Source organism: Thermobia domestica, chromosome 7, assembly GCF_964235325.1.
Source record: "Thermobia domestica chromosome 7, izTheDome1.hap1.1, whole genome shotgun sequence".
Classification (NCBI taxonomy): Eukaryota; Metazoa; Arthropoda; class Insecta; order Zygentoma; family Lepismatidae; genus Thermobia; species Thermobia domestica.
This window is the reverse complement of record NC_137460.1, coordinates 282,417,605-282,440,344: the sequence shown is the minus strand read 5'-3', so window position 1 is coordinate 282,440,344 and position 22,740 is coordinate 282,417,605. Positions and strand designations below refer to the sequence as shown.

Genomic DNA, 22,740 nt, shown 5'->3' with positions numbered 1-22,740 from the left:
ACGAGTTGCGTTCTAAACAAAAGAATGGCGAAATGCGATTTTGTGAATGATTACATTGGAATTTTCAAATCTAAATGCGGTGACACAAAGTCTTCACCTCAAGCAAATAAGCACAATAATTGTCAAAACTTAAATTCAAATTTACCGACTTTTTTCGTGAATTCCCGACAAATCCCCGATTTCCCTACCAATTTTTTAATTTAAGACGAATTCCCGACTTTCCCGATTTTCCCGACTGCTAGACACCCTGAATAATCTTGTATGGTACTAAAATATAATTGAAAGTGTCTAATATGTAACAAAATTATTAGCTGATATAAACATTAAATGTATGCAGTAAAACAAAAATTATTTGTAAAAAAATTAAGTGTATGCAAGGACGAAATAATATTTTTCTCTCGTATTATTAACAATAATATTCGTCGTTTAAAAATTAACTGTGAATTACAAGTACTTGCATGTAAGTTAGAAGTATTCTCTATATAAAAATTATAACTGAAACAAAACAAATCTGTATGTCTGCGTCTGCTGAAAAAGTATCTTGAATGCAACAATCATTTAACATTGTACTAAAAGTTTTGTATATGCTGGAACTATATAAAAGTAACGTACATATAACAGAAAAATTTACAATTGCATGTTCGTAGAAGAAATAATTGTAGGTTATATCTATTTGCATGTAAGTTTAAAAATTTCAAGAAAAACCTCAGAACATGGAGTGTGATCCATTAAATTAATTGTTTTGCAAACTCAGTTGAACAATTTAGGATTGTGAATGGATAAAAATGTGAACTAACAAAATCACTGCATGCTTCAAAAACACACGTATATTGTATACAAAAATAAATTCAAAACAAAAAAATATGCAAGAAAAAACAAGCACGAACACAAATTGCATGGCCTGAGAAAGAACTGTGTATGTTGTAAATGAAAACATAATACAAAGAACTTGTTACGCAAAAGAATATGCATGCTCTTAAAAATAAATGATGTCAATAAAATTAATTCTTTGAAAAGTAATCTGCATGCTACAATCTTTTGTGTTACAAAAATACATGTGAAAATAAACTTTTTTAGATACTATAAAGTAAATGTGTGCTATGAAAAAATTTTCTTAAGCAAAACTTTCTCACGTTCGTCGTCAGTGTTGCTTACTTTACTTCTGTGAACTTGTATACTTTGGAATTCTGAAGTCCGTTGTAACTTCCACTTCGTAGTTTTTCAATCAAGGGTATCTCCAATTATTGCAATGCAGTCCTAAAACAAAAGAAACTTTACTAAGTAACACTTGTAATTTATTTTCGTATTTTTCTAATAATGTTTATGCATCGCTTGCATAGGAAGCTGAAAGCAATCTTTGATTGCGAACTTAAAAAAATAATTTGTTATACAAACTCAAAGCAACAACGTTGCTAAAATACTAAAAATTGTGAACTTGTAAATAATTTGTTTTAAGTAATGTGTGGTTTTCGAACGAATTTTTCTTATATGTGAATATTAAAATGTTTTCTCAATCAAGCTAACTTAACCTAAATTATGCTAACCTTTCTATTTTACTATCTATTTTTCCTTTCATAAATATTTCTCCTTTTGTTCTTTCGTATTTTACTTCTGACGTATTAAATGTTATGGATCGCTTCTGTAGCAATTTTTGTTCCTTTTTAGAACGTAAACTTTTAAGAGCGGCTACACTGTGAATCTAGAAATAATTCGTGTTATTCGTAATAACACTCACTACTCCCTGTTAAATTTATTTCAATCGATTCCTGGTGGAATCTCTGCTTACTTTTCTTAACATAACACTATAAGTGTGAAGAAACTGATTTTTTTGGAAACTCATTTTTTTAAATTCGGTTGTGAAAATAAAAATGTGCAAACTGCTAAATATTTTTTCAATCAAACTAATTCAACCTAACTGAAACTAACCTTTCTTTTTACTTGCTACTTTTCCTTTCTTAAATGTTCTCTTTAATTCTTTCCTTTGATACGCAAACTCTGCTTATTTACTCTCTTGTTTCCTTTTGAAACTCGTTGCTAAAAAGCTGTAAACTGTTAGTTAAATTGTTAAATTTCTACTTGCTACTTTTTTCTTTCTTAAATGTTTGTCTATTTCTACTTGGTCTTTAAATGTTCCGTTCCTATCTCTTACGTATCGTTTGCTCTGCAAACTCTTAAGAGCAGCGATGCTACGAATATTTACCAATTACGCTTCCTGCGGAAGCTCATAAAAACAGGTATGCTTTGAACTTACAAAAAATATTTTTCTTTCCCATCTTTTACGTTTCGTTTGCTGTGCAAACCCTTAAACGCAGCTATGTTGCCAATTTTTTATTCGCTTGTTCTAGAAGGTCTTAAGAGCAGTTGCAAACATACAAATATTAGTTATTTGTAGAAAGTCATACGAACACTTAAAGTTTGATCCTAGTAAGAAAGCTCGTTGTTAATTATTTAAATACTCCTAATGATTACTCGAACACTGTCTTTTACCGTCTCCTTTCTTGTAGAAAGTGGGAAGAGTAAATTCCATTTGCGAATTTGTATATAATTCGCTTTCTCCTGAAGTTGTTCTTATTCATTGCTTCGCATGAATAGCAAGCTCCTAAGAGCAATAATAAATATGTGAGTAATAATTTCGATTATTTCTTTGGATCGTTTTCGTAGAAAACTCATCCTGTTTCTCCTAATATTATTTATTATACAGTTCTGGAAGAACTTAATTGTTAAAATTGAGTGTGATTATTTATTCGTTCTCTTCTTGCACAAGCTGTGCTTATTTTGTGGATCGTATGTTAAGCATACTCGTTGAAATTGGTTGTGATTATTTTAATTAGATCATTTGCAAGGAAAATTCATAGCAATCTGTGAGTGCGATCCTACTAATAAAGCTCGTAATAATTTACTCGATGAACAATGTAAGATTGTGATTCTACTAAAAGAAATGCTAAGGAACATACCTTTGGTAACAGTAGCACCAGGTATAATAATAATAGTAGAAGTAATACTAGTTGTTGTTGTTGTACAATACTACTCATGTAGTTCTCCTAGAAGACCAGGATAATCTGAAATAGAAAATAAGTATATATACTAATTGTCCATATATCTATTCAAGGATGAAATAATTTCCGAGTTCATAAAAAAGTATATCGTAGAAAAATGTAAGAATGTCAATACCATAGTAAATATTCTTTAAGTAAAATATAGCTCGAGGACCAGCGTTAATATACTAGTACACTAAGTTTGGTTTGACAAGGTATAGTGACAGATTAAATAAAAGCAGAACCAATAGTTATAGACTAAAAACAAAGATAAGAGAAGCAAGCACACATACAGAAAAGGCAATGGCACAAACTTTTTAAAATTTCTTCATAGTATTATTCACAAAGATAGGATTCTATTACGAGGCATAAATAATATACAGAAAAAAGAAATCATAAAAATAGAAATACATTAAGGAGAAAAAGAGTAGTCATACATAAAAGATAATAACGATCAATAGTAAATAAAGTAGCTTAGCTTATCATGTGTGAACAAGATAAACTTTCAAGAAACCATAGTTCATTAAGGATACAAATAAACAAGATAACCATAGTAAAGTAAAAGAAGAAAACTTCAGTTGCACACTACTAGGATCCATAGTAAGACATAAGTTAGCTTATTGGTATTAATACAAGAATAAAGAAAGTATCAACAACAGACAACAAAGTACCATATAACATAACTTTAGGTTAGGTAAGGCTAGGTTAGCTCGCATAAGTTTTAATAAGTTCATATTACTTTATCAGTAATCAAGAAGTAACAAACAATATAAAGTTTTATTTACAAGAGAAAGCGAACAGAAGGAGGAGCAAAAAATAAATTATTTAGCAAGCAGAAATAAGAGTAATAGGTTAGGATATTTATGTTAAGAAGTATGAAGCGTACAGTCAAATACACGCCTATTAAAGAAGTGGAAACTTAATTAGGGTAAACATATTACAAAGTTTAAATTAATTCAAAATAAATTATTCAGATTATCTGGATACTTAGGTTAGATTAGAGTGGCAGAAGTTAGTTCATACCGAAAGGCATCAAATACGAGTCAAAGAATACGACATGAGTTCAAGTACTACTAACAACAGTAAGGAAAACAATCAGAAAGATAAAACTATCAAGAATCACGAATGAGGAGAGACATAAATAATAGTAAGCAGAGAAATAAGTTAGAGCATCAAGCCAATTTAAAGACATAATACTAACAAAGAAGATAAACAAAAATAAGTTAGCTAAAAGCTTGGTTAGGAGAACAGACAAAGATACAAAATATCAAGACGTAACTCAGATGAAGTTTACTTAGAAGTCAGAGTTAATACCATGAAGATTAGAGTAACACACAAATTAAATTGAAATTATGGTTAAGTCTGGTTAAATTAAGAAGAATGAAGCAAACATAAACCATACTACAAACAAAAGAAGAAAAGCAAAATAAGTTAGCTAAAAGTTTAGTTTAGTTTAGGTTAGGTTAGCAGACAGGTAATCAGTTAAAGGAGATACCTAAACAAAAGGAAGAAATTTAAATTGATAAAGTACAAAAGTGAATGACAGATACACAAAGTGAATCACTACTAGTGAGTTGAGCCTGAAGTACAAATAATAGAGAAACACTAGAATGCCTACCGCAAATTAATTCCAAGGAAACTTAATTGATGACACTACAAATAAAGGTAGGTAGCGTATCATTTTAGTTTGTCTGGCGGATTCATATAATAAGTATATTCTACCGTATACAATAGGAAAAAACAAAAAGAAGAATAAAGAAAAAACAAGAAGAACCAGAAAACAAACAAAAAATGAAAAAAAAATCATTAATACGCAATCTCTCAAACAAAACTCAAACCCACAACCAACTGAAAGTACTGGGAAAGGACTTTCCACTTGTTAACACACGAAACAATTCAAATTGTTCTGAAAAGGACTCCTAGAAACTCACACAGAAACTGAAACATAATTCTACCAAATAGCAATAAAAGACACAACAAATACTCCTCAGAGAATACTGACAGCTCAGAGAAATAAACCCCACAGACCTCCTATAACCACAGACACCAAAATTCTACAACCAAGCGTGAAAAGAAAAAAAGAATAGCACTCGCACCAAACCATCACACCTCGAGATATGCTGGACAAAAAAAACAATACGAGGGAGAAATTCTGTAACCACCAGCCTCATTACTAGACAGGAGAGGGCTGGATAGTCTTATGTATATTATTACATTAGACTTGGTGACAAACATTTCTCCTGCGTAAACATACAGCCACAGGGAGACCGGTTGTCGAATACCCATGCGAACAACTACGTTCACATAGAGCTAATTCAGACAGAAACGGGCCCTAAGAAACTCTTATACGAAAACAGAACTGAAACCCATCCTAGGCACAAAACAAAGACTTGAAACAGAAAAACCTGCCAAAAACATAGGTGTGTGGGAACTCACCATGGAAACAAACCAAACCCGATCAAACTACCTGGATGTAACAAGATAAAAGACAATGCTGTCTCCTAGACAAAAATACACCACAAGCTTAGAAATAAACAAGAAACTCTGGGAGATGAATCAAAAAAGGACAAATGAAAAAGGAGAAACAATAAACAAAAGAAGGAAAATCAGGAGAAGTAAATAGAAAAAGGAAAATTCCAAACGAAGGGATAAACAGAAACCTATCCAACCAAGGAAACTGGAAACACAGAAAATAAAAAATGGAGCTAAAATCCATGAGGAAAGAAGAAAACAACCAAAACTATCAAACATCCCAACCAGAAACCAGAGAAGAGAGATCGAAAACAAACCACACACACACACACACAAAATGGCTTTAATGCAGACCGAAAGATCGGACCAAAAATCAAAGAAACAAGAATTAAAAGCAAGTGAAACAACAATAACAACAGAAAAAATACCGAGACACGAAAGACGAGACATAATAAAGAAAACGGAAAGAAGAACAAAATAACGAAAGAACATAAAAAAACACATTTACAGTGAAACAACCACACTTGTGGCAACATCGACAAAAACCAAACTATTCAACGAATAACAATAACAACAATAATAATAATAACAGTAATAATAACACCCAGATAGCACGAATACTTGCGACAAATTTTTGCTTCGTTTAGTGGAGCAAACAATCTGAAAGTTTGCGAAAGCAAAAATTCTTAATATTTATTAAAAGCTTTCAATATGATCTGCAAATTTTCGCTGATTTGTAAAAATAAATTCACCACTGCAATTAACTTGCTTCTTTTTTGAAAATATGGCGTTGAAAGTTTGCCGTCGCAGTTTGCAACTCTGTATAAAACTTGTTTCAAAAAACTTGCTGAAAACAAATATGTGATGATATTACCGAGTGCGCGCGCATTGTACCCAGAATTCACTGCGCTACATGAACTGTGACAAAACAAGCGGAAAATGAGAATCGAAAAAAAACCAATACACCAGAGGACTCCAGAATAAACTCACTGGTCTCTTATCAGATGTTTCTATTGACCCAGGCAGCCTGACGTTATTTTGTGAATGTGTGTGAGAGTAAGTACAGGGATATGATCGTTGAGTAAGTAGATAAATTGCGATACCCTTTGTGCGTTTATCGTTCGTAAGTTTCTTATCTTTGGCAATTAGCTAAAGACGTTTCATGCTTGCCACTAAGAAAAGACGGACCCACATTATAAAAATTTTGATGTTTCATAAAGTTAGATTTCACTTCATAAATTTGCAGCAACCATTACCTGATACATTTGCAGCAAACATGATCTTGCGATCGTGAAAACTCTTTCTGTAATGTTGCTGCAAACATTTTAATATTTTCACGAAATTTATCAGCTCATTTTCGGAAATTTTGTCAAAGAAAATTTGCACAAAATATTTGCAGCAAAGTCCTGGCAAACTTTCTTGCTGTGCAGTCGCACACATTTCGTTTGTATTGGCAGATGTTTTCATTTTTGAGGCAACTTTGCTGCAAATTCAGCCAGCGTCAACTTCGTTATTTGCCTTGAACTTTCGGCAAATTTTCTCATTTGAAAAGGCAAGTTTTTTGCAAACTTTTTGGTTTTCCTTTGCAAATTTTTAAACATTTAAACGTTTTTTTTAAAATTTTTCTGTGCTATCTGGGCAATAATAACGAAAAACAGAAGGACAAAGGGAAAGAAAAAAGGACGATATACAGGGGAAAACTAGAGCCCCCCTCTGATTTTATATACATCACACACATATATATGCATATATAAATCTTTCCACACAAACGCTGGTATAAAGGAGAAACCAAGCTCTATGGAGCAAAGGAAAAAGGATGCTAGGTGAAAATGGAGGAACCCGGCTCTATGCCCCGCCTGCACACTTGGATATAAAGATTATAATTGGTGTAATTCACCGTCACCGCTCCTTGTTTCTGATGAGAGTTAGTTTTTAGTAAGATAAGAAGCAGACTTCAATACTTCATTTATAATTCAATGTCCACCAAACTGGAAGATTCTTCATGATCCAAGAATTCTTTCAACTAAAAGATTTTCCTCCTCTTAAAGGGCAACTTTTAAACACCTTACGATTCTAAGTGAGTACCGATGGACTATGGTCTTTGATCTAATTCTGGATTTCTTCTTCATACCCACATTTGCAATATGTTCGTTTCATGAATTAATATACGTTTCCCTCCGCGACGCTATGTGAACAGCTAAAATTGAAAAGCAGGGAAATTGAGACTCCCTTAGTTTGATCTAATTTCTCTACACCCGTTCGTTTGCGATATGCGCACCGAAAAAATGACAATCACAGTCTTCCTCTACTCTCCACACCCACATTTGAAAGGTTTGCCTTACATCCGAGGATTACTGTGTACCTTCTTTCACTCCACTAGAAGAACGCATAAATCTGACAATCATTACATTAGATCTTAACCTAATTTCTGAATTCCTACATTTTTAAATCGAGTACTATCGCTCACAGAAATCAATTACTTCCCAAACATAGGCAACCTTTCTCTTCAAAGCTACAGGGTTATCCCCGTAAAATGCCATTAACACCGTGGTAACGCGTGTTTCCGTCTCATACAAGTGAGAACTCTGTTGATTCCCTACTCATACAATTACTTAATAGTTTAGGTAGCGTTTTGGTGCGAACGATACCAGGTTCGCGGATCTCTAAGGGATTCCTAAATATTACCAAATTTCTAACGTGAACCGCAGAACAAATAATGATTGCCGATTGCAATACTAAATTGATTTCCATTGCCAACAAGTGTGCGTTTCTGTTCCAAATCAGTTCCAAAGAAAGAATATTCTCTTCTCTTTCTTAGTATCGCCTAAAAGGAGTATATAAGAACATTACTTTCCAATAATGACTTGTTTATTCGCACACAAGAAAATAACAAATTTGTGGTAGACGCAACACATAAATCATCTCTTTCCAATTTGTGTTCACGCTCCTGCCTTTTGATACACTCGAAAGTACAAGTACTATTCAAGGCAGACTTCCTAAATTTCTTTCACATTAATATATATAATTATTCAAATTAGTTCAGCTTAATTAGTAAAGAGAATGCATTAGTACGAAAACTTTCATCTAAATACCATTCGTTCTAGGTTTCCTGTAGGCTAAATCTGATTATTTCCTCCCGATTATAAAATCTTCCAAAGAAAAATGTACTGAAATTGAGATTTTATTACACTGATTAGTCGTCAAATAAACCACGTCTCGAAAGAAATTCATTTATTATTCAGGATTTAAAGAAGTAGTGGTTAATGTGCAAATAACAACACTTTCTTCCTAAATTTATGCAACCACATTAATCAAGTAAGACAACTTGTCATTCCTGTAATTCCTGATCCTGTTAAAAATTATCTTTCTTCTCCATACAATAAACAAAGAAGGATCCCTCCCTTAAAAAAATTCTACGAAAACAAATATTACTCGTGTGAAAGGGCGCCCATCAGGGGGGGCAAGGTGGGGCGCTCGAATCACCCTAGAGGAAATTGTACTTCGGAATATCGAAAACCCAATAGAATTTTTAGAATTGTTACATCAAAATTTGAAACTATATTTGAAATGTCGCTTTAACTTTCAATGCCAGCGTCAGTATCTCTTCTAAATCAAGTAGCCAAACTATACAGAATGTTGCACATATAAATAACGTAGGCAACAGCAATAGAAACAATATTATTTTTTAAAGCAACTAAGTCACACAAGTGCGGCTCCCCAAAAAGTATAACATTAAAACTGTCTTTTGTGTCTGCAATGCAGCGTTGTGCTGTCGGAGTAACACAATACGTAACCTGAAACACAATCTCACGTATATTACCTAAAAAGAAAAATATTTCACGTAAGTACCATAAAGCGCTTTCCTACCAAATCATTACTGTCACATTAAAATGGAAACAATACTAAATATTACCAATAAGTTTCTCTCTCTCTTCATCTCTTTCTGTTTCTGCATCTCTTTGCCTTTCTGTTTCCATTTGTCTTTATTTATATCTCTTTGGTCTCTATTTCTACATCAGTCATTGTAGGCAGGGGGACGGATTAAGATTTTGGGGGGTTCTGGAAGCTGGCTATTTCAAGGGGGTCCAATGTTACGAATAATTCCAGCGCATAAAATTTCTTTCCTGCCTCATATGCTTATCCAAATACCGAAAACTATGCGGTAATATTTTAATATGCTCCAAGTTTACAATAATTAGTTTAATTACATTCATTATTAACAGTTAAATGTTCATATACTGTAGTGTAACACGCAAATGACAAATAAAAGTCGAATGGTCAACCTCACAAAAAGTATCGTGAAGACGCTGGTGGAAGAAGACTTAACTGTAGTAATACCACCAGCGAGAAAAAATATCTGAATATTATGGGTCTGAAGCGTATAATAAGTTGATAGCTTTATTTTAGTAATCAAGAAAGGGATTTGGGGGGGGGGCGGAGCCTGGGCTGCATTGGCTCGACCCTTAATCCGCTCCTGCCCTAACAAAACAATTACGTAGCAGGCATATGCCTATGATGTTTCTTCAAGTACATGGGAATGTGCCCAGTATGTGCCTTATGTACCTATCAGAGAGAAATCACATGGATGGCAAGTAGTAGTGACAGTTTATATCTGGCATGTACAGTCAGAAACTTTAATAAGTGGAGGTTAGATATATAAGAAATGATAGCTTTTACCAGTAGCAGAATAGGTTCATTGTATGTCTGATAGTTGGACAACCAACATGACAGCAAATACATGCAAGAAAACATAACATGCCAGGATATCCCTTCACTTTGAGGGAAAAGTATTTCTATCTGAGAGCATCACTTAGAGAAACAACACAAGATAAATCTGCAGAAATTCTATTCACGTTAAGTTCAGAGAGATAGGAATTAATGCAAAGGAAACGAAAAGAATAATACGCATCATGCAGACAGAAAAAGTATGGAAAGCTAAACAAAATGTGAAAAGAAGGAAAGAGGGAAAGGAAACAGCAAAAGACATGGGAATAAATTAAACTTTAACACTTAAGGATAAACAGTCTCCGTCTTTCCTCTTTTCCCCTGTACTGTCTTGTTTTTTCTCCCTTCATAGGATAAATCTCTTTCAGTATCAAACGCGAACATCATTTATAGTGTTTAATTCCTTGAAAAAATGTAACTCAGTCTGAGCTGAGACTCGACCACAGAATCCTTAGAATGACAGTCACACACAGTACCCACTTATCTACACAGGCTCTGTCAAGTATGTTTATTAGTCAACCATTACACGCGCTGTTATCAAAGGTCTTAAATCAGCTATTGTCGGTGAGTTACCCCAGTTACACTTGAAGTTTGAATTTTATTTACGGCCTTTAGCCATCTACGGCAACAGGCAGGTAAAATGTAGGATCAATCGTCAAGAAGAACTGCAAGTTGTGGTCTTACAAGGAGAAGGCACACTTTGGTAAGTGAACTTCAGGGCCATTTTTGCGAGGTGGTAGTGCACATTTAAAGAGTTAATACTACAAACTGGGAGAGCGCAATGGGCAAAAATGATGGAGAAAAACCGTCTTAAAGTTTCCTACTCGCCTCATTTATCGTACGACGCCCAAACTTATGAAGTGACGACGTGGCGGAGTTGAGTTCACCGGTGGTCGTCGAAAGGTGTGAAAGTGCTTTCGACCTGCTCCTGTGGTGTTACGATAAGTGACTAACGCTTGTGTGCTTTACAAGCCTTTTTTTGTTTTTTTTTAGTGTGGATTGTGATTATTTAAAAAAAAAACATGCTTTCAATTCGTAAAAATACCGAGAAGTTTGAATTCGACCGCTCTATGCAATATATAAAACATAGTCCATGTGACATACATATTTGGTTATCTGAGAACTTATGAACCAAGCAGTCACTTTACAGCTGCATAATGAGGACTTTGCATTGTATGTGAAATTTGAAAATTACATTGTATTTAATGAAGTGTTGACTCAGTTACCTGAAACTGTTCCCTATGTTCATTCAAATGGGGTACGCAGCACTGTTCGTATTTCGAATGCTGAACTCAATTACATCAAAGTTCGGGTATTTGATTTGCCTCTTGAAGTAGACAATAGTTTTCTTCATGATGTGTTGAGTGAATATTGTGAAATCAAGGAAATTATTAACAAAAAGTGGAGTGCAACTTATAAATATGCCATTTTGAATGGGATTCGCTTTGTATATATGATTCAAAAAGAAAACAATTCCTTCAAAACTTAAAGTGATGTTATACTTTGCATACGTTGCTTACTCTAATCAACCTAAAACGTATTTCCGATGTCTGGCGACTGATCATGTATTCTCTCAGTGTAAAGTACACTCCCGTGCTTCATATCGACCAGCTTCTAGACCGAGTGCCTTACAAATGACTGATTTATCCACTGGCGGATTACCAACACAACGAAAAATAGAAACGCATGCTTTCGGGGATTCTTCTAACCATTTTTCTCCCTCTACATCTACCAATCATGACTCTCATAGTATTCTGCCTGCAATTGCCGATCTTAATGCCTTTCCTGTTCTCAAACCGCCGTCATGTGAAGAAACTGCCCCAGAACCTCTGTTGCCGGCTTCGAACCCAGACCCTTTAGTGCATATATCAGATATTGAACCGAAGGCTGCCATATCACTTAGTGAAAATACATATGCCATGTCACTCCAACATACGAAGAAGTAAAAATCTTCTTCGGCTTCCCTTGATATTAATGATATCTCCCCTCGTTCCGAAAAACAATCGAAGCTGAGTTCTATTCAGCCACCTACACGTTATTTAAGGATGAAGAGGAAAGTGTTGTCCAAGGACAGCCATACAGTTATAGACAGTGGAAGTGAAATCGAGTCATTGCCTCAGAAAAGCGACGTTGAACCCAGTTTGGAAAACAACAAGACTTTGTCAGGCGATACACAACACGTCCAAGCAACGAAGCAGTCTGTTTCTTAACCAGCTTTGGAGTGTTTCCCTCCCATTTTTGTGCGTGTCTGTTAGAGGTGTTTTGCTCCCATCCTTTGGTTTACAACCATGGAATGCATTCCTGTGAGGCAGTGTTTTCTTTCTATCTTGTATTTACTATTATTGTTTTTTCTGTTATGTCGATTTGGAGGGAATTACGTTTCGATAATGTCAATTATGATGTTCTACCGAAGTTTACATCCGATATAAGGTTCCTCAGTTCAATCCTGCTGTGATGTCAGACCCTCCCCCTTTCCTTCGCACAAATGCAAGAAAATTTTGTTCTTTAAATGTAAATGGTATAAAGTCTGACCGTTATAAGCAGAACGTTAAACTATTTATTCAACAGCATAATTTTGAATACATTTTACTACAAGATGTCAGTTTTTCTGACTTCAGTTTTCTTCCCACATACAGTGCGATTGTAAATGTAAGCACCAATGCCCGTGGAACTGCGATCCTAGTGAAAGATTGTATTGACTACTCTCAGGTGAAAAGAATTCCATCGGGACGTGGTATCAGTGTTTACACTGATGGCATCTATGTGTTAAATCTGTATGGTCCATCAGGCAATAACAAACGTGCTGAACGTGAACGTTTTTATAATGAAGACATATTGTCCCTATTACTGGCAGATTCTATTTCCGTTCTTGTGGGTGGTGACCTAAACACGTTGGAACAACAACGGGAGACGACTTCTCACTTCCGTCCTAGCATGGCATTTCAGAATTTTGTTAAATCTTTATCGCATCGAGATGTATGGTGGTTCCATTGGCAGTTTCCTAAATTCACGTACAAAAATTCGGAAATGATGTCCTGGCTTGATAGGTTCTATACCACGGATACACACATGTACTGTATAAGGTCATCGAAATTGATATTCTTCTTCCACCGTTCAGTGATCATGCTGTCCTTTATTGTACTATAAAATTTCAGAAGTATATTAGACCAACATACGGATCAAGCTTTTGGAAATTAAATACTACCCTTTTACAACATAGTGATGTGCGCACAAACTTTCATGTGCGCTGCACATATTGGCAAAATCAAAGAAAATATTTTTCAAATATCATCCAATGGTGAAATCGTAATGTTAAACCGAAAGTAGGTGGTTATTTCAGGTCTAAAGGTCGTGAAGGAAAGCAGGACATACACAATACACTGGAATATTATTATCGTGTTTTAAATGACTTCTGGAATCATCCTAGTTGCCCTACCAATCATCAACAGATCAATCATATTAAAGCACGCATTCTTAGTGTACAATCACAATTACTTCAGAAATATTATGGCACAATGGACACAAACGATGTCATTCCCAATGATCAACCGTCCCTTTACCATTATGTGCGTCACCAAAAACAACGACTTTCTCAATATGTGAACTCTCTTCGGACAGAAGATGGTAAGCTTTTCACAGACACTCATCGTATTCACCAGACTATTTTTAATCATTTTAGTGACATGTATGGAACAATTACCAAGGATCAGCGCACTATTAGTGAACATTTCCAAGTGTCGCTCCCTCAAGTACCTGCACATTTATGTAATACCCTTATGGCACGTATACAGAAAGAAGAGATTTATTGTGTGCTTCAAACTTGCGAAGATCGCAAATGCGCAGGGCCTAATGACATCCTTTATGAACTTTACAAGCAATATTGGGGGATTTTACAGCATATTTTATGCGAATTATTTAATGAAATGCCCCGTCAACGTAACATACACGATAATCCAGGAATAATAATACTAATTCCAAAGAAAGGGAAAGCAGTTACTATTCATGATTATCGTCCCATCACGCTACTTAACACAGATATCAAAATATTCCAAAAAGTTCTTGATAATCGCCTTAAAGCGATCTACCCTTTGCTTATTAGTGACTACCAAGCCGAATTAAATCCGAAGTATAATGTTTTGCAGCGCTTTGTAAAATTCATGATCTCTCAGCATATTATAAGTTTAAACAGAATCCTGCTTTTCTCTTATCCGTTGATTTTAAACAATACATGTAACAATAAAAAATACATATGAAAATACGTACATATTGATAAAAATACATGGGGCCCACACGAACTTGGGGCGACGGGCCTTCCAGCCCCCCATGGTCGGATCCCCTTGACGGCAGTCGTTATGTAATAAATGTTTTTGACGCTTTGTGTCTACATCTGTTGACAGTGTACGATTTACAAAGGAGTTGAGGGGGAAATCCTCTTTGCTAATACTGGATATTGCTATAACCAAAGCAGATTTCCCCTCATTCCGGTTGTAATCCTCACACTGTCAACAGATGTAGACACGAAGCTTCGAGAACATTTTTTACACAACGACTGCAGTAACAATAATACTTACGGAAGATATTAAATTTTGTTATTAGTTAACATGGAACATCAAAAGAATTTAGAAGTGATTGAAAATTTCTATTGTTTTATTTATTATAAACATATGTTGAATTAATATTTTACTTAAAGTTACAAATGCCTACTTTATTGGTTGAAGCAAAAACAAGAAAAAAGGTTTGACTCAAACGAGAATCGAACCCGGGAACCTCTGCATTTGAGTCGCTGATTCTTCTCACTCTGCCACGCCGTCACTTAATAAGTTTGGGCGTCGTACGATATATCCGGCGAGTGAAAAACTTTAAGACGGTTTTTCTCCGTCATTTTTGCCCATTGCGCTCTCCCAGTTTGTAATATTAACTCTTTAAAATGTGCACTAAACTCGCACAAAATGTCCCTCAAAAATTCACTTACCAAAGTGTGCCTTCTCCTTGTTAGTCTGTTTTTGATGCTCTGGACTCTATCGCCTAGCACGCCCGTCTACACCATGACTCACACGTCTATCATTCAGTGCAGGCACGTATTTAAGTTCTCTTTTCGGAAGGGGCAAAACACGAATCCTCGTAAGCACGTAATTCTAATGTTTCAAAATTATCGATATGTAATAATAATAATAATAGTTGTAGTAGTAAGGGGTTACCTGAGGACACTTTTGGCTCCTGGGTCCCTGGCCCGGGGTCAATGACCTAGGGATACCTTGGCCCACCCCCTAAATTTTGGCAGGGGTACATAGGACCACCCCTCTTAAATTTTGGAAATTGCCAAATCTAAAAATTGGGCATGATAGCCTAGGACCATAGTATTTATCTCTAGTAGTATTTGGGGTCTATGTTGTTCCCTTTCATGGGTAAAAATTGCCAAAAATTTAAATTTCGGAGGTTTCTGACCTAATTTATCGCCTTTGATGAGGTGTTATTGCCCCATAGGGTTATATGTAGTGATGGATAAATTCCCGGAAAGATATTTTTCGGGAATGTTCCCGGGAAGATTCCCAAAAATGGGAATTTATGTACAATCACAAAGAAAATTGCTTTCTATTACTATATTATAATTTCAAAGTTGAATTCGTTTTTATATCACAGTATATTATTACTGTTGTCCCCAGAGGAGTCTTTAGAATGTATATTCTGAACGATGTTATGTAAACTTATTATTTTATTATATTTAGAGAGTACGCATAAATGTATATTTATTTACAATATGTTCTATGAAAGTAAATATGTTTCAAAAATGGTATAGTAAGTCCACATACTTTTAAACCGCTAAACAGTTTAATTTTTAATGTAAGTGGATTTTCTGAACTTGACTCTACTACTGATATTAAAAAAATATTAAATTTTTAAATGTTATAAACAAATTAGTTTGGGTAACTGCCAGAAGACACATGCCCCACCGTTTTATCTACATTTGTATAAATATGTATGTTCACAGTATTTGCAACATACTTCCCTATCTTTATAATTTTGCATGTAACATTGCCACACACGACCTTTCTTCCTGCTCATTTCTCGAAATTTCATGCGTTAATTCACATGTAAAAGAAGTTCGAGTACCTCTTCAGAAATTCGAGTCAGAGAGAGGAGACAGACCGACGTCTATTACTAACCGTGGTTTAGGTTACATTAATATCAGTTCATCTAGTTTTCTACATAATTCTAGATTACCTTACAAAATGGATCCTTTCCATCGTTTGTAAATTAGTGCTTTGCTACTTTTGCCTATTGTTTAGATTTGGGGGCCAGATTTTGCACCTACTTTTTTGCGATATTCTATTCCGATGGGGTTATTTTATGATTTCAAACGTTAAATTACGTTACCAGCTTTAAATTTAGACAGCATTGCCGAGCGAACGTTAGCGAGTGAATGCGAGTTAGAGCCCCGCAGGGCACGTTGTTTTCTATCTTCGCTAGCAACAATTCACTTTCTTTTGTGACATAAATCACTTCTACCTAGCTGTACGGTTTGTACAAATTCCATACTGTCGTAAAAATGTGTTCGATACTTTCTTGACTACTTGACCACCACTATCAACTCATTTCTTCCATAAATCATCCCACTTTTTTCTAGTTTTGGGCCCCCAACACTAGACAATTACCCTACTTTTTAGTGCAAATGGAAACGGAACTTAAAAATCATATTATTAGTTTTATAAATTAGAGTCAAAGAACTTTAAATTTTTAAACCTCCAAATTCTCTAAAGCCTAGAAGTAAATCATAGTATATTAAAATAAAGTAATTAGTCATATGGTTCTTATAATTTAGAAGATAAAGTAAAGAAATGGAAATAAATTTCTTCCCGGGAATTTATAGGTCAGAGAAAATACCCGGGAATATTCCCATTTTTTAAATTCCTTCCCACCGGGAATATTCCCACTGCCCATCACTACTCCCAACCCCAGAAGCCAGCAATGCAACTCAAAAAGGAAGTTTGTACCTGACGAAAGGATCTACTTTTGGGTAAAATTTTTAAAGTACAACAGGTATTACAGTGGACACTTTTACTAGATGGAACAATAGACGAGGCACTGGATTCTTTCGCTCATGTTTTTAATGCAACAATATATACTTTGTACTGTTCAAAAAAGTAAAAAGAATGAAATTTCCAATAAGGCACGGCGAACAGAGTCGCCACACATTACCAAATAAAAAAAAACTTTGGGAACTGTGGTGTGCATTTCCAAATGAATACATATCTTAAAGCGAATATCTGATGTAGGACTTAATATAAAAAAGCTATTGAGATGCAGCAAATATCTAGACTATATTTGTAAAAAATCAGACAGCAGCATCAACAACACTAAACAATTTTGGTATCTTATCAGAACTACGTCTAAAACTTCTAGCATACCTCTTGTATAGTACAATGATGTATCAGGTGCACAAGTTGAAGGATGAACATTAAATTTTAATTAATTCTTTTGTAATAAGTTTTCAACTACATAATCAACGTACTTCCCTGTTCAATCCGTTCACTCGTCTACTATATCTCATTTATCAATTACTCCTTCAGAGAATGAGTTACTCTTATTTTCTCTCCGGCCTGAGAGTCTCTGGCCAGGACAATATAAGCTAGACCTTTCTGCGTTCGACATCATCTATTATTTCTTTTCCACTTTCGCCCATTTTTAATAGATGTTTCAGGAAAACCTGTTTTCCCTGCTTTTGGAAAACAGCCCGTTTCCCTGCCATTTATAAATGTGGATTAGAGAGTTCTGTATCATCCTAAAGCAATGGCTTGCTACTCTGAAACATATCAATCCTCTGCGAGAAAATTATCAAAGACATTACTTCCTATTCAGTAGAATCCCAAAGTTGGCAGTGGAGAGTGGACGGCCATTCTGCCCACAGAGCGAGCCAAAACGTGATTTTTTTCCTTCGCCTTTACATAAAAATGTAAATAAAATCTTCATTATTTTTCGGTCGCTGTTTCATTTTTAACTGCCCTAACATCAAAAATAATACAAGAAGACCATATCTGCACTAGAACTAATAAATGAAAACCTGAAAGCTCCTCCTAAAATATCAACTTTGCAAAAAAATTGGTGGTGTGCTTGGCACAATACAGAAAACAAACTAGCGATGATGAACTAGTCTAACCAATCCGAGGAGATATTTGCTACATCTGCGGGTCAAGGGAAAACAACAGAACTCGCCTTGAATGTAATGATTGTGGAAAAAACGTGTTCAGAAAGCAGTCAACAATTATCACTACTTGCAATACATGCCAGCAATGACAGAAAGAGGGCAGTGACGTGGATGTTGATTAAATTTGAACCCGCCTTTAGTCTACATATTGTGGAAAAACATATGCAAAAAACACTCAATCATTAGTGCTCCCTGCAATAAATATCAGCATTATCACAAGCTCAGTGACATGGATGTTGATTAGGTTAGATTCTGTTCTTTTGTGATTTGTTGAGTGTGTTCAACCATATTTAGCAGTATGGTAATTTAATTTAAACGTATATTTTTGGTCAACAATGATTTGTCTTAATTTACTAAACCCAAATGATTCAAAACATAAACTTTGCGTCATGCACAATGCTGAAAAATGTGAATAATCGATCACGGCCGAATTGTCATCGTCGCGAGCGGAAACGTGAATAGGCAGTACGTGAGATTGATACGAGATATTGAACGAATTACTTCGCACTTTTGACAACTAAGATGTTTAGTATTCGTATATTTTATCACGTGTGTAACTTGAATATAACTTTCTATGAACAAAGATGATTTTTCAGTAACTAGTTTCACACATCTTACAATGTCTTTCCACTAACAAAATATGGACTTCATGTAAACGCTTTTCACAATTATGTACAGCCATTTTTTACGTGTATGAGATAGTGTTTCCCCAAAATTGAACTTCGAATATACCATTTTTCATAGTCTTGACACGTGCAGTTCTTCTCCATTTGTATTAATACACCTCTTGCGAAATATAAACCTTAATCAAGTCCTTTGTACGCACTTGGAACGCTTTTCTTTGTTCCTTAGTATTTAATGATATGTTTTCTCCTGTGTGTTTTAACATGTGCGTTGTAAAACGTGAGCTCTATATAAATCATCTTTTCACCTGTGTGTTGTCATGCGTGTGAGAGTTTCATCTGTGTATTAAAATGTCTTGCCAAACTTGAACATAGATCAAATACTTTTCCACATTCGTCGTAGGTGTGAAGTTTTCCACTTGTGTATAATAAAATTTGTCTTGCCAAGCTTGAACGCGAATCAAATGACGCACTAGAATCAGAAGATGCTAACTCATTATTGCTAGATTTTACAGGATCGCGTTTTAAATTTTACAGAAATATGTTGAAATACCGACATATTAATACAGTGGTCTAAAATTTTGTATGCTGGTTCGTTTCGACAGGTGTGACGTTGTCTTAAAGAACCAGATACTTATAACGTAAACAGAAAGTTTTTGAATAAATCTTAAAACCTGATTTAACAACTTTTCTGATAAAACGAGTGAAAAGTTGGTAAGTCAGTATGCTCAACAACTTCTGAGTACACAGCAAAAAGTAGGTAATAAATACGAAAGATAAGCTAGAACCTTATTTTTAACAACCCACATGCACATTCACTTTACATCATCATCCCGAGCTTCAGAAACGACTGTGAGCGAGAAAGAATAGAAGATACTGTGTGACGAACTTTGGTACACTCCCTCTTTTCGAACATACAGCACGAATTCCGGTAAAGTCATTAACACTTTGGATAAGAGTGCCATTAATGTCGCTTTGAAATCAAGGACGTCAACAACTGGAGTGCAATTATGTTCCCTATTATTAGTGAGTCATTTTTTAACACATACAACCTTAATACGATTTTAACCTAAAGTTTGTCTGATCAGTTTACCTAATTTGGAACGGACGGACTTGACTTTTTCATCGCTTTTTATCTTCAATTGGTCCAAAGTTTCTGTCAATGAGAATGAAAGAATGTGCTGGAAACAGGAAATATAAATATATGCAGTGAAAAGGGGACTGTGCAACCATGTATCGGCCAGCAAGATGCAGCGAAAACGCAGATGGTCCACAAAGTCCTAGTGTTGGAATAGACATGCAACATGTTTTTATGCTGGATTTACACTTGTAGCTGATGAGGAGGGTGCGCCCTTATTATCGGTGTCCCTAACTCTCTTACATATAAGCAGTCTTAAAGGGTTATATTTGGAGTTTTTATCTTTAGATAAACATTCACTTGTGAAATCGTCACTTGAATCTTCCTGGGCATTTACCATCTTTTCACTATGCAGCAATCTCTGTGGCGGCAAAGCAGAAGCGCCGTTCGTAGAGTAGATGCGGAATCAATTTCATAGAGTAGATGCGTAGCATATGCCCCCAAAATACGGACTTAACAACTTGTCTTCCAAAGCTCACATTCCATTACAAAGGGCAGGTAGAACATTTCAAGGGCTTATGTGGTTTGATTCCTTTAACATTTAATTCTATTGTAGACCTCTTTAGCAGGGTATTTATCGTGCACTTAACATTTCTTATAAAAAATGGCTTAACAAATTGTGAGTGCGTCAAATTCTTTTCCATATGCTATGTCTAGTTACGTGTGTTGCCAAAGCTGATTCCAAACTAAATCCTATTGAACACCCTTCGCTTGGTGTTTGGTTATTGAACTGTGTTTTGCGAAATGTGAACTGCCGGTAAATGTCTTCCTACACTCTCCGCGCGTACGAAATTTTCGTCATGTGTGAATTAACATTTGCTATTTGTGAACCTTGAGTAAATGTCATGCTACGCTCTTTGCATCTCTTTGCTTTTTCACTTGTGAATTGAAATGCTTTGCAAGGTTTGAGCGTAGACAATATCCTTTTCCACATCTTTCAAGTGTGATGTTTTGGTCCTGAGTGGCTCAACAAGTACGAACGTTGAATAAATTCCATTCCAGGATCTTTGCGCGTGTGAGATTTTGCTCCTGTGTGGATTAGCATGTGTCTAGTCACACATGAACGTCGATTAAATGCCCTACCGCACTCTTGGCATGCGTGATGTTTTTCTCCTGTATGGATTAACAAGTGTGTAACCAAATTTGAACGTTGTAACGTACCGTTACACTTTTCAAAAAAAAGTAATATTCTTTGTTGCTGTTTGAATTATGTATTTAAAACACTAAGGAAATTAACTACTGTTAATTTACATTATCAAGACTTACAAGGAAAAAAAAATAAAATGTAAAAAGATTTCCTTTCTCCCGTGCGACCTTACGGTCGAGGTTTTTTTCTCCCGTGCGACCTTACGGTCGAGTTAGGATTACTAGTGGTGACCTTTGTTTCTTTGCGCATGACCGCAGCTGACTTCTCCAAGCTCCCACCTTTGTGTGGTAACTTGGAAGGAAGCTGCCCTGTGGATCGGATCATGACTAGGGATTGCTGTGTTCGTTACGAATTTGTACTTGTTGGATTGCTTGTGACCTCGCTTTGTGTGCTTGCATGTTTCCATGTGGTCTCGCTTTCCATGCTTGTCAAAATGGAGTGGCAGTGAAATAGGAATCCAGTCAGTTGATAAAGATTATTGGATTTTTCGACGAAATATTATTATTATTTGAAGAGCAGTGCAAAACAAGAATAATTTGTGCTATGAGGAGTGAAGTGTTGTTCGAGTTAATATATTACGTATTGGAATTCTGAGAAGTATGCAATTTTTCGTGTGCTTCTGTTAATTGCTGTTGGTTTGTTATAGCAGCTGTTGCCTTAGAGTGGTTTGACGAAATATTTTTTTTTTTGTTTTTTTGCGAGTGATGTGTAAAAATATTTTTTTTAAAATTAGTAATGGAACTGTATGCATGAGAGGTATCATTTTCTTTTCCCTCTTGGGATATTAAGTGGATCTGATTTCGGACTCCGGTGGTCCCCAGGCCCGGTGATTTCTCTTTATGCTATTTTCTCCTCATAAAATGAAAATTATTCTTGTTTGCATGGAGTGGTCCAAAGTCAATTGAAGCCAGGAATTATTCCAGAGAGGTAATATATTACTAAGGAAAAAATGAGGTGAGTGTTAAAACTTTGTACTAAGTTAGTTCCTGTTTAAGTCCAATGTTTGTGACGTCTTGTGTGGGTTGTGTAATTGCCTCCAAAATAGAGAGTAATTGGCTTGCTTAATTCTCAAAGAATAAGGATTCATTACGGTTGTCCCTGTTCCAACTGAAAATCCAGGGGAAGCGAGGTGGAGGGTTTGGACCCAAAACCTCAGTTATATGAATGTTGTCTTTTTCAGGTTTGGTCACCAGAATCTGCGATTTCAAAAATTATTTTCTTGGAATTATTACGCGTGAAGTTAAATAATATTTTTTGATTAAAAATAATTAGAGAGGAAATAACTTGCTTGGAAATTAATATCCGAGTCTCAGGCATCGGAATAATAAGTAATATAATTATTGAAAAGGATATTTTTTCTGGATTTAAGGAAGTTATTAATTTATTTGTTGGATTAT

The 22,740-nt window shown here is 35.2% G+C and overlaps 1 protein-coding gene across 1 annotated transcript in view; it reads right to left on the bottom strand.

Annotated features, from left to right (window-relative positions):
- Nucleotides 1-1,169: 1,169 nt before the first annotated feature.
- Nucleotides 1,170-22,740, bottom strand: part of LOC145690975 (uncharacterized) — a 62,130-nt gene continuing 40,559 nt past the window's right edge. Inside the window, exons 2-3 of the transcript XR_014132310.1 lie at nt 2,955-3,059; nt 1,170-1,257 (exon numbers count right to left, since the gene is read on the bottom strand). The gene's annotated coding sequence lies outside the window, so the exon portion shown is untranslated. The remainder of the gene's footprint in view (nt 1,258-2,954; nt 3,060-22,740) is intronic.